This window comes from Eulemur rufifrons, chromosome 6 (genome assembly GCF_041146395.1).
Source record: "Eulemur rufifrons isolate Redbay chromosome 6, OSU_ERuf_1, whole genome shotgun sequence".
In the NCBI taxonomy this organism is placed as follows: domain Eukaryota; kingdom Metazoa; phylum Chordata; class Mammalia; order Primates; family Lemuridae; genus Eulemur; species Eulemur rufifrons.
Window position 1 is genome coordinate 17,349,903 of NC_090988.1, and position 14,145 is coordinate 17,364,047.

Genomic DNA, 14,145 nt, shown 5'->3' on the forward strand with positions numbered 1-14,145 from the left:
TGCACTTGATGGCATCCTAATTTCTCTGGGCTCTGTTCACTTGTCTTTCTTCTTTCTTCTCTCTCTTCTTAAGCTTGCTTTAAGGTCTTTAATTCTTTCTTCTGCTTGTTCGGATCTACTGATGAGCCCTTTTAATGAATTTTTTATTTCAGTTAATATAATTTTCAACTCTAGAATTTCCATTTGGTTCTTCTTATTCCTTTTCTTTTTACAATTCTATCTCTTTATTGGTATTTTCTATTTGTGTGAAATTGTTATCATACCTTCTTTCACTTCTTTCATCATACTTTCCTTTAGTTCTGTGAACATTTCTTATAATGGCTATTTTGAAGTTGTTTTCTGTTAAATCCAACATTTGGTCACTCTTGCAGGCAGTTTGTGTTGCCTGATTTTGAGGCAGGAGTATGGACTATATGTTCCTATCTCTTTGCATGCCTGCTTTTTGTTGTTGTTGGAAGTTGAACATTTTAGATGATATACTGCAACAATTCTGGGTCCTGGTTCCTTCCCTTCCAATACTTATTGTAGACACAGGGAACCCTATGTTCTTGGCTTAGCAGTCTGGAATGGAGCCTTCAGTTCTCTGAAATGGGAGTAGGGAGGAAGGGAGGGATCCTGGTTCAAATAGCAGGTTCTTGCCTTTGTTAGATTTTCTTGAATAGATGTTTATTTATTTGCTGTTTACTCTTAGGGCCATTTATAGAGGATTTAAATGTCTTAAAAAATAAGTTTCACCTGTTTTGCTGGAAAGTGGGTCAGTAAAGCTCCTTATACTGCTTATATCTCTGGCTTATTTTTTTTCTTTTTTTTAAGAGATGTGGGTCTCACAAGCTTGACCTGAACTCCTGAGTTCCAGCAATCCCAAGTAGTGGGATTACAGGTACAAGACACCATACTTAGTTTTCTGGCTTGTTTACTCTTAAACAAATTTAAGGAGACTGTTACAGAGCTCCTGGACCAGGGCAATAAAATTCTATTTTGGCCCAATGCAGTTCCCTAATTAGCTGAAAATAAGCCTTAATGTTATATCCTTCCCCCAAAGCTACTTGTTCAGATATCTAGATGTTTGGTACTTACTGTATGTATTTCATATGGCAGAGATAACAATGATTCAAGGTCAAGTCACCATCTTCTCTTGCCTCCCAACTGGTCTCCCTTCCTCTATTTTTGCTCTGCTCTAATTTTTTCTAATACATGGCAGCCAGAGTGGTTTGTAGAAGGGGCACATTTGATCATAACATTACCCTTGAGTGGTTTCCCATTGTTTTTATCACAAAGGCCTAAATTTTTAACATAGACTTTGAGACCCCCCTTATCTCTTCAGCCTCATCTCAGACCCCTTTCTCTCTGTGCCCCACTCCCTGCTCCACCCCCTCTCCTCATTCCTCACCAGCATATACTCCAGTGTCACACTAATCTTTCAGATTTTTTTTGTCCAAGTCTTACCCTTTCCCTGTTTTAGGCCCTTTGCACATGTTGTTTGCTTTGCCTAAAATGCTGTTACGAATTTCTTTTCTGATTGCTAACATCCTTCAGGTCTTGCTTAAATATAAGATTCAGGGAAGCCTTTCCTATTCTCCCAGACTAGTTCAGGTCTCCCTGCTCTGATGACACCCTGACCCCCTGTTCTTCTTCACAGAACATATGTTTTTGAGCAACTGATTACTAGGATGATTATCTGTTCAACATACCTCCCATTACAACGTGAACTCCATGAAGGCAGGGCTCCTGTCTGCCTTGACCACTTGATGCCCAGTGTCTAGCATGGACCTGACACACAGTAGGAATTTCATAAATGCTTGTCAAATATGGGAATGAATGCTGTCTGGAGCACAGAATTCCAGTGCTGTTTTGGGAGTTAGGCAGAGGAGAGGTCCTGGTGCTCTACTTAGAGCTGATGTGAAGCTAGAGGAAAAGTTGGATAAATTTCAGAAGAAAACTTCTCACCACTTGCTAACTGGCAGCCTGATGCACACATATTCCAAAGATGTTTCCCCGATGGCTCCATCCTTGCGCTGCTGTTGTAATAAGGTCTTTGGCTCCTCTTTCTACTTGCAATTCTTATGATGAATATCTTGATGCATATAGAAAGTGATCGTCTCCCTCTTTTATCCTTGACATTGTAGTTCTTGAGCCTGTTCAAACCCATAATTGGATTTGCGAGATTAGGAATATAGGTTAAGACAGTGACAACTTTTAAGAAAGTAGTCAACAACAACTAATATTTATTAAGTGCTTTCTTTGTGGCAGGCATGTATTATTTCAAATAGATCTACAATAATTCCAGGTGGTAGGTACTTTTATTATTTTCATTTCATAGATAAATGAATGGAGTTTTGGAGAGATGAAGTATCTTGCTCAAGGACATGTTGTAAGTAAATGGTAAAGCTGAGATTCAAATTCAAGTCTGTCTGGCACAAGCACCCAAACACTTAACTTTTGTTCTATATTGCCAAGGGATACTAGAATTCTGTAAGTGATTTCTTGCTCTGATGGTTTTTTGAACCTTCATGTAAACTCTCACCTGAAGTGCCTTTTGAAACTTTCATCTTTAAGTGCCCTGAGAGAGTGAGGCACTTCTCTTTTCATCTCTTATCGAAAAGAGATCATTGAAAACCCAAATCTGTGTTAACCATTCCATGTTTGAATACATGTGGGTCTTACTCTAGACTTTCTTGATTTTACAAGGACATTTTCAGGAAGTTAAAGCAGCAAAAACAAAAGCAACAACAGAAAAAGCCCCTTGACTATACTGAGAAGGCAGTAGGTAAAGAGGTGTGGAAGAAAACACACAGAGGTTTATTAAATCTAAATCCTATTTAAACTTATTGCCTTCAAAAGATTTAAGTTTAGAAAATACTTGTCAAAGGACTTTGACCTAAACAGGAGAGTAGATTTTAAAATATACTCCAGAGGGTAAGTTTGGGTGGAAAAAAATCTGATGGAAACATAGGCCTAAATAATAAACAAGAGGCTTTTCTCAGCTATGTGGTCTTGAGAGAACTGCTTTAAAGTCTCGTGTTTTCTAGAATACTTGCTAATTGATAGACAAGAACAATCCCTCATATTGATCTTTAAATTAAAAAGCCTGAATTAAATAAAACATCAGGTAAAGACTTTCTGCCACCAAAATTGTTCAAAGCCTGGTTTAAAGGATGATCACTGATCATTATTAACCTTTTACCCTAACTATAGAGAGAAAAATAAAAATGTTTAATGTGTGTGCATGTGAATGTTTAACATTGTTTATTATTTATTCATTTTTTAATGCAGAAAAACAAGAAAAACAGAAATGGCGCATAATCCCACTTTCCAGAAAACCTCTGTATTTTTTTTTATTAGAGTAATACATGTCCCTGATAAAAAAATATAAACCATGCAGGAAGATATAAAATGGAAAATAAAAGCTCTTTCCCCCTCCCATCGGTTCCTCTTCCAGATCATCACGTTATTTTTTCCTACATCTGCCCAGAAAAATAATGTATGTGTATATATACATATATATGCATATAACAAAATATATAGTCTTTTAAAAGAATTGTATTATATCTACTTAAACTTTGCTTTTTCATATATAATATCCTGGAGATTTTACAAACCAGTGAATAGAGACCAACCGCATTTAAAAAATTATTATTTTCATTTTGAGATGATTACAAACTTACGGAAAAGTTGGAACTACTGTATATATACAAACAACAAAAAAATTCTTTTCCTGAGTAATTTGAGAGTAAGTTACCTACCTGATGCCCCAGCACACCTGAATACTCTAGAATATATTTCCTACAAAGGCATTTCCCTACATAACCATGATACAGTGATCAAAATCAGAAAATTAATATCAATACACTACTTCCATCTAATTCTCGGATTATTCAAGTTTTGTCAATTGCCCCAATAATGGCTTTTATACCAAAAGGATCCAGTTCAGAATCCTAAGTTGATTTAGTTGTCATGTCTTTAGTCTGCTTCGGTCTGGAACATTTCCTCAATCTTCTCTTGGTTTTCATGATCTTTATACTAGAAGATTACAGGCCAGCTGTTTCATAAAATGCTCCTCCGTTTGGGTTTGTATGATGTCTCTTCATGCTTTTTGGCAGGAATGTCCCAGAAGTGATGCTGGGCTCTTCTTGCTGCCTGACCTTGGGTGGCACACATTTCTGTCTGGTGAGGTTCACTGTCATCACCTGATTAGGTTGGTGTTTGCCTCTGTAAAGTTGCTCTTTTTTCCCTTTGTGATTAATAAGTATTTTGTGGGGAGGAATGTGAAACTATGTAAATATCTCATTATTCTCTAAATGTTTAATGAATTAATTCATTAATTAATGTCTGTATGGACGATGGCTTCTATTTTATCCCATGGGTTACTGCCGCTATTTATCTGATGCCCAGACAATCACTTCTTGTCCCATAGAAGCTGGCTTACAGGGCCTTTTGGCATGTCCCCATTGCTATTTAGGCCCTTCCTTCTTATATTTTTGGCACAGGAAGATGACTCAAGTTTATCTTGTACTTTCCCTGCGGGTCCTGAAATTAGCCATTTCTCTCAGGAGCCCTGGTTCCTTTGAGTGGAAAATGGCATTTGAAAGCCAAGATCTTGGTGGTAGCTGTGCCACTGATATTGGGACACTGCTGCTCCCAAGCCCTCTTAGTGGACAGAACTACATACATCTATACACAGCTACATTTATCTCTATAACCATATATATGCATAGAAAACTTTAGTTCACGCCGATCTAACACCACAGGGTTTATTCTAGGTCTCTCTTTTTGTGTTTGTAATTCCTTTTCCCAACAGTGTGAATCTGGCTTCCATGATTCTTAATATACTTATTTGATTAATCCCCTGTATGTATCTGGTATCCTACCTCTGCTCTACCTCCCCTCCAGCACGCATGCCCATCTCACTCTGCTTGGGCTCTGACACCACATTCTCCTCGCCCTGTGTGGGCTCTGACTCCATTTGCTGGGGACATCCCCTCAACTCTGCCATGGACGCCTTCCTCACCCCATTCAGCTCTGACTCCACGTGCCAGGCTACCCTCCAGTATACCTTCTGCACCCTGCTCGGGCTCTGATGCCCCAGTATAAACTTCCCTTGTCCCCTACATGAGCTCTGACTTCCCACACCAGGCTGCCCCATTCATAGGTCCCCTTCTCCGCCAATATGGGATCAGACACCCTGCACTGATCCACCCTCCTCCACAGACACCCTCCCACACACTGCCAGGACCACCAAGGTGCCACTCCCCCACCAATGGCAGTTGGGCCCAAGAAAAGCACGTAGATATTCTGTTCTTTAAGTTCTTTCATATTTGGGAATGCCTGCCTGTCATCTTTGTATCTGAACATCTTGGCTTGGTAAAACATTTTCATATTTCACTGTTTCCCCCTTAGAACCTTGTAGACTTTGCTCCATTGTCTCCTGGCATTAAGTTTCCGTGACAAAGTCTCAAACCAACCTAAATTATGTTGTGTTCTCCTGCCCATTCCCCAAGATATTTTTATATTTCTGTTTGGGCAATCAAGAGTCTAGTAAGGAAACAGAAATCACTGTTATTTTAACAGAGAGAATTTATTATAGAGAATTGTTAACTAGATAGCTCAGATGGCAGATAGAGAACACTAAGTATCTGGAGGTAGCAATTGCAGGAAGCAGTCACTGGCCTTAAGACTGGGGGAATGAAGGGAAGAACTTAGAAATATTAAAACAGAGCTTGGAGGAGAGCCATAGGCCTCTGGGAAGAGGAGGCTTTGGCAGTCTGGTGCTAGTGTTTCTGGGGCAGAAGGAGGGGGACTGGTTCTATGAATTTGAAAAACTGCAAATTAGACCCAACTACATCTATATAGAAGAATTGGCTGGGATGAAAAAGAAACATTGGGTGATGCCGATAGTAATATGAAATCAACAGGAAGGCAACAGGAAGCAGGCAAGAAAGAGTAAGTTCCTTCCTCATCCTCCAGCCGTACTGCCCTCTATTGGCAGAACTTCTCCCAGCCGACGCGGAAGAAATGTTTGCAGAGTCCCAGCTGCAGTATCACAACAAGGAATAGAGAGTGAGTTTGAAGATGAGAAACAATAGCTTAATAACTGGAACAACACTTTTACTAGAATATATCTTGATCTCGAGTATTCTGAATCAAATTCCTAGAACCTAGTACACTCGTAATCCGCGGATTCTGTTTCCTCCCTCAGGGAAATTCTCTGGTAATATGTCTTGAAAACATTTTATATTTAATATTTTGGGGTTCTCTACCTCAGTGTTACTAATTTTCTTTAGGTTGGATTATCTTTGTCTGTCTTTAATAACCTTTAGCTTTTCCTCTATTTGCTTTACTTTCTTTGTGTTTTTCTTCTCCATCCTCTGTGCTTCTCTCAAGCTTTTTCTCTATCAGTAATTTAGATTTTAATGATGTCTCTTCTATCCTAATCCTTGCTATTTCTATTGAATGTGTTATCTCCATAATGATATTTTTTGTCCTCAATTTGTTTTTTTGATTTTTCTTTTCCTGTAACTGTCTTTTGTTTTAATGCATGTTTTATTAAGTGATTCTAGGGGGTAAAGCAATTTTCAGAAATTTTGTTCTATTTCTTGAGTAATATTTTATTCTAGGTCAGGATCTTAGTCCCTTTTTTGTGTTTGGTTTTATTTACTTATTTATGCTACACTTTGCTTGTGTGGTTGCTATGTCATTTATTTGGGTGGCTAAATCTAGACATTCTATTTTTTTCTGACATATGGATGACTGACTATTCTCCTGTATCTTGATTCTATTTTCAGAAAGGGAAATCACTATTTTCACCCCAAACTGCATATCCACTAATTTCTTCTCCTTCTGATTTCTCCTCCTCCCCTCCTCCTCCTCCTACTCTTTCTCCTCTCCTCCTTCTCTTCTTCTTTCTCCTTCTTCTTTCTTCTCCTTCTCTGCCTCTTCCTCCTCCTCCTTCTCCTTCCCCTCCTCCTCCTCCTCCTTCCTCTCCTCCTCAATTTCCTCTTCTTCCTTCTCCTTTCCCAACCATCTAATTTCTCCCTTCATCTTACTTTGTTCTTAGGCTCTTCTTTTCCTCATTTTCTAATTCTAACATCCTTGTCAGTCCTGGGTTGCTTTTAATTGGTTAATTATTTTCCCCATTATGGATCATTTTTCTCTATTTCTCTGCATGCCTGGTAACATTTGATTTGATGCAGACATTGTGAATTTTACCTTGCTGCATCCTGGATATTTTTGTTTGCCCATAAATATTTTGGAAAGCAGTTAAGTTTCTTGGAAACAGCTTGACCCCTTTTGATCTTGCTTTTATGATTTGTTAGGTGGGTCCGGAGCAGTGCTCAGTCTAGGTCTAATTGTTCTCCACCACTGACGCAAGACATTCCTGAGTTCCCTATTCAACAACCTGTGAATTATATTTTTTTCAGTCTGACTTATGGGAATAGGTGCTGTTTTTAGCCCTATTTGAATGCTAGACATTGTTTCCGACTACTTCTTTCAGATGATTACCTCTCTGGCCTCAAGTAGTTTCTTCACACACACACACACACACACACACACACACACGCAATGATCCATAACTTTACTGGATACTTGAGGAGGCCCCTCTGCACATCCCTGGGTTTCTCACTCTGTACAGCTCTCACTTCTGTCCCGTGAACTCTACCTGCCTTGGACTTACAGTTTTTGATATTTTGTATTTTTAATATCATTCAAATCTAAGTATTTTCTAATTTTCCTTGTGATATCTTCTTTTCCCCATGATATATTTAGAAGTGTATTGTTTAATTTCCAAATATTGAGAAATTTTCCAGATATCCTTTTGTTTTTCATTTCCAATATAATTCTGTGGCCAGAGAATGTACTGTATATAATTTCAATTTTTAAAACTTTACTAAGACTTGTTTTGTGGTTTAACACGTGATCTATCTAGATGAATGTTCCATGTGTTCTTGAAAACAATGTGTATTCAGCACATGCCAGATGTAGTGTTTTACTAGATCTAGTTGGTTGGTAGCATTATTGGTGTCTTCTGTATCCTTATTGATATTCTGTTCTATTGATTACTGAGAGAGAGTAGTTGAATTCTCTAATGATAATTATGAATTTTTCTAGCTTTTCTTTCAGTTCTATCCATTTTTCCATCTCATATTTTAAAGCTGTACAATGAAATGTCCTCTTATCATTATGAAATATCCTCTTTATCCTTGGCAATATAAGTGTTTTAAAATCTACTTTGATGTAAATATACCCACTTCTGTTTTCTTTTGATTAGTTTTTCATGGTATATCTTTATTTATACTTTTACTTTTAACTTATATGTGACTGTGATAAGTTAAAGATACATACTATAAGCAATGTAGCAACCAATAAAAATACAGGAAGGAAGTATAGCAAATAATATAAAATTAAATGTTATAATGGACAAATAATTAGAAATTATGAAAAAGAATTAAATTGTAATTCTGGAAATAAAAATACAAAAATTGAAATTAAAACACAAAAGATGATTTAATAGCAGATTAAACACAGCTGAAGAGGGAATTAGCCAACTAGAAGGTAGATTAGAAAAATATCTAAGACTGAAACTTACCATGACAAAAATATGAAAAATGGAAAAATAATTTTATTATTAATTTTAAACTTTTAAACTGAATTTCTAATAACATTCACAATAATTTCAGATGCTTTACCTTCTACAAAATGAACTTCCAAAAGCTCTACTTTGACTTCATGAATTAGTTGAAAACATTGAGCCATTATTGAAATTAAATTGACTGTTACTCTCTTTTCTTATAAAGATTATCAGCCATAACACTATAATCAACATCTGTCTTAAATAGTAAAAAGACAAATACCTTACCCCATATATTTGGAAGCTAAAAAGACACTGCCAAAAACTCATGTGTTAAAGAGAAAATGCTAGTGGAAATTACAAAACATTTAGATTAGATAAAGGTAAAAATATTACAAATATTACATATCAAAGCTTACAGAATGAAGCTGAAGTTATGTTTAGGGGTAAATGTAGAGCATCAAATGCATATATCAAAATGCATTATGCTAGAAGTTCTAACCAATAAAACAAGACAAGAAAAATGAACTCAGGCATGTAAGAACAGAGAGTAAGAGACCAAATTGCCTTTATTTGTGGATAACATAATAGCTTACATATCCAAGGGAGATCACAAAAAAACTATTAGAATGAAAGAGTTCAGCAACGTTGCTACATGTAAGACCAATATACACACAAAAAACCTCCCATTCATAGTTGTAACAACACTATAAGGTACCCAGGAAGAAATTTAACAGGAGGAGTGTAAAACCTTTAAGGGAGAAATTATAAAACATATTATAGCCTATAAAAGATGACCCAAAATAAATGAAAACATATGCCATATTTATAAATTTGAGGGCTTAGTATAACAAATATATTAGTTTTACCCAAATAAAGTTATAAATCCACTGTAATCCCAATCAAAATTCTAATAGGGATTTTCACTGACCTTGAAAAATGAATTCCAAAATTCACAAGGAATAGCAAAGTGTGTAGAATAACTAATATGCTTATGAGGTAGAATAAGGCAGAGTGTTTCTTTTACCAGCTTCCAAGATTTATTATGAGGCCAGAGTAATCAAGACAATGTAACGGTGGTCTAGTGATAGACATTTAGACCGATAGAAGACAGTAGAGAGCCCAGAAAAAGAAACAGGCACAAATGTAAAACTTGATAAATGAAAGCAGCAGCAATGAAGATCACTCGGGGAGAGAATGGAAAATTAATTTGACATATAAAATCATGGAAATGACATACACAAAAATGAATTCCAGGGAAATTAAAGTTCTAACTGTAAAAAACAAAACTTTAGAACTTTTCAAAGAAAATTAAGGCATATATCTTGGAGTAGAGATGAATTTCTTAAACAAGATTTTTTTTTTAAAAAAAACACAGATATAAAATTTGAGTAAAATAAAAGTTAAAATTCCACTCAAAAAAAGATACCCTAAGCAAAATTAAAAGACAGGCCACAGCCAAAGACATTGGGGGATCCCTTTGCCAATCTCTGGAAATCTTTCTCTCTGTCCAGCTCCCTCCTCTCTGGTGTTTCGTCCCATATATTCTAGCTGCCTTGACTTCCATGAAGTCTAAATTCTGACTCCTCATCTTAGATTGCTGGGCCTTCTCTGGCTTCTCCCTCCCTGTACTGGGAAGCTCACCAGGCAGTAAGCCAGGCAATCATAGAGTGCTCCTCACTTTACTTCCTTCCTTCAGGAATCACTGTTCTATACTACCCTTGTCCATTGTTTTACTTATTTTGTTTGGTTTTCTAGTTATTTAAGATGGGAGAGTAAATCTAGTCCCTACTATTCCACCATGGCTAGAAGTAGAAGTGGTTCTATAATAATATCATTTTTATAACATTTAAAAACATGTAAAACAATGCTTATATATATTATTTATGGAAAAATATGAAGTCATGGAATAAAAAAGGTACATAGAAAAGATAAACAGAAAATTTGGGAAAGTAGTTACTTTTCTTGGTAAGTGAAGAATGGTATCAGTGATTGGTCATTTCATGAATCAGAGTGGTTAATACGTATAGAGAACATATTATTTCTTTTTCCAAGCCACTTACACATATAGCCTTAATAATTAATACTTTTAAATATATAACACAGAGATTCAGAGAAAAGAGTGACAAATTGGCACATTTACAATTAATATTAGGTGACATTAAAACTCACAAAATCATTTGGTTTTGTATATAGCAAATATATGAACATAAACAAGGTTAAATAACTTCACTGGAAAGATTAACTAGGAATGTGGATAGACACATAGACAATTTTTTAACTAGTAAACAAGGACTATACGTTATTTTCAAATATCAGAAAAGAAATTGTTGAAAATCGCAAGGTTTTAGGTTTTAAATATGTCAGTAACGTCATGAAAGCAGAAATTGAAAGTAGAGGGAGAGAGAGGGGAGGACTACTCTGAAATTGAGCTACTTTATAATTAAGAATAGCAAAATTTTAGAGTTCTTTGAAGATTTGTGTAGGCACGTGGCTATTCATCATGCTATTTTATGTATTTCTTGTATGTATGAAATGTTTTGTAATAAAAATTTAAAAGTATAACAAGGGACACTAAATAAAGAATATGAAAGGAACATTCTAGAAAGACCAAATGGTAAAATACAGTAATTATTTCTGCAGGCTGCCTAAGCCAGAAGTCTCTCCCATTGGTGGTGGCGGCAAAATAGTACAAGCAGAGACATAGCATCTCCTTCCCTCACCTCCGGATCTCCGAAGGCCTGCGATTTCCCGGCTGGTGCTTTCCTACCGGTATTTTCTACTCTTAGACAGACTTTTCTTTGATGAAACCCCTCAATCCCCCAGATTCCACAAATACCACCAATACTACTATAACACCACACCATGTTGCGTCACCTATCCATCCACCAGTGGGTCACCACCCACTAGGCTCTTGGTTCACTGTCTCTCTCTGTCATCCACACAGATGCTCCTTCTTTGACCTTTGCCTCTTAGTTCCCTTCACTACTTTCCTCCGATGACCATCTCTTGCTCCGATACTGCAGTGGCCTCCTGACTGGTCCCCTCCTCCATCATCATCCCCTACACCGTCTAGTCTTAACCCAACAGCCAGCCAACACAGCCTTTTAAAACATCGGATCATGTCCCTTCTCTGCTCAGAGCCCTGTAGCGACTCCCCATCTCCCTCAGAGGAAAAGCCCAACTCCGCTCTCGCCTTTGAAGTTCAACATCCCCTGGCTACTGCTACCACCCTGCCACTCTCCTGAGTGTCATCCAGGGCTCCCTGAGCTCCTGGGACCTGCCGGTCATGCTCCAACCTCAGCTGTACCCGCTGCTCCCTCTGCCTGGAACGTTTGTACTCTAGATAGCTGCAGGTCTTGTTTTTTCTCTCACCTCCTTCAGGACTTTGCTCCTGAATTGTCTCATTCTTCATGAGGCCTTCCTTGACCACTTTAAAACTGTGCTCTCCCTGCACAGGGCTTTCTCTTTCTCTCTCTGCTTAATTTTCTTCCCCAGTATATACCACCTTCTAATATACTATATACTTAATTTCTTTATTTTGTTTATCGCCTATCTCCCTCCACTGGAATGTAATCTCCATGACGATAGGGATTTTTATCTGTTTTATTTATTGCTGTAATACGGGTGCCTGGAACAGTTTCTTGCACAGAGAAGATGCAATTAAATCCTTGCAGAATGACCGGAAGCTGCTTGGCCTTGCACGAAGCTATTCCATTGTTCCCCTCCCACTTCCAACCATCTATAGCTGCCTCTCGTGAAGAACCTTCCAGTTCCCAGGGCCACTGCCTGCATACTCTTCTCTGCCAGCACCTAAGTTGTTCTTGTGTTCTGGGGTCAGGAGACAATAGATCACTTCTGTGCTGGACTCCAGGATTGGGGTCAGCTATGGGCCTTTCTTTCCATAGCCCAGGACTGTGTCATCTCCTGCATTTCCCTTTTCCCTGGGCATGTGTCTAAAGAGGATCCCGGGGAGCAAAATAAAATTAGTAATTGCATTGGTCAGGTGGGCTAAACTGCTGTAATAACAGATCCAAACTTGTCATGGGTGAAACACGACAGAGCTTACTTCTTGCTGACCTCTGGTCCAAGTAGATGTTCGTGTCTGTGGGCGGCTCTCCTTCACATGGCCATTCAGGGACCCAGTCTGATGGGAGTTTTGTCATCTTCAGCAGGTGCCATCGACATTCCAGTTGGCAGTTACCTGCAAAGGGGGCTGAGGAGAACGGATTTCGGTGGACAGCTAGCTGCCTCCACAGAGTAGCATTTGTCATCTTCACTGTCATGGTCTCAGTAGGAGGCATAAATATCAGTTGACAAACTCATGTTTGCCAGAAATGTAATTTCTAAAATCTAATTTCTATTTTCAGTCTCAGTCTGTCAAGATGGAAGAATTTTAATTTACATAGCTTTGGGGGTCATCATTCCCCCTTTTCTGGGGACGTTAAAAAGTGAGGGAGGAATGAGTATTCCCCGATGTCATCTGCTCACATGGTACCCACGGTCATGGGCATCCTCTGGACTAGGCCTTGAGCATCATTTACGTGGGGTGCTGCAGAGGTATCCCTAGATCCCAGCTGTATGGCTCTTCTAGGTCTGGAGGGGCTGTCTGTGATTTCTTGCCTCTCTTGGGGACACAGAAGCCATTTGGTTGCTCCCATGCCCTGACAGGGCACAGCAACTCTTCACAGTTGTCTGAGGCTCCATTTGCTGAGGGCACTCCATGCACTGTTCCTACCTGGGCTCTTGCTGCCTTCTTGGAGCTCAGCCCAGCTCTCAGATCCCACAACTCTATCTGGGAATTCTATTGCCTCTCTAGGACTCAACTTTGGAGCAGGGAACAAAGCTCCTCTCTCTGGCCCCATTGACGTGTTCATAACCTGTGCTTTTCCTTTAAATCTCTTCTCTCCCCAGGCTGGAGATTTGTTTCTTGGTATGATGAAGAGGGTAGATCTTTCCCTTGCTCATCTCTTGCCTATGCCCTGAATCCTTTCCATTCCTCTGAGGCTGTGGGCTTTTGAAACTTACAACTGGGAAGAGAAACCCCCTCTGTCTGCATTTGGTTGTCACATTCTTTTCCACTGAGTAGAGAATAATCTGGTTGCTTTAGTGGGAAGAAGAACCCAGGGTTGTGGGAGAGGACAAGGCTTGGATGGGGAGAATTGTGAAATATTAAAAAAAATACAATCATATCATTTGGTAATAATAATACCAATAACAACAACAATAATAGATTAACATCTATTGAGCACTTAGTGTATGCCAGGTCCTCTCCCAAGTGTTCTCTATATATGACTTCTCCATTAATCATCACAGCACATCTATGTGTTTTTATTATTAGTCTTATTTTCCATCTAAGCAGTTGAAGTTTAGCAAGATAAAGGGACTTGTATGGGTCCCACAGTCTGCAAGTGATGGAGCTGGGCCTCGGATGCTGGCCTGAATCCAAAGTCTGAGTTCAACCACTGCTCCTCCTGGCCTCTGGGCAACACCTCTGGAGCCCCAGGCCACCAGGCCATGGCGATGGGGAATCATTCTGTTCTATTGTTCCACACTCCTGGCCTTCCTTCCCTGCCCTG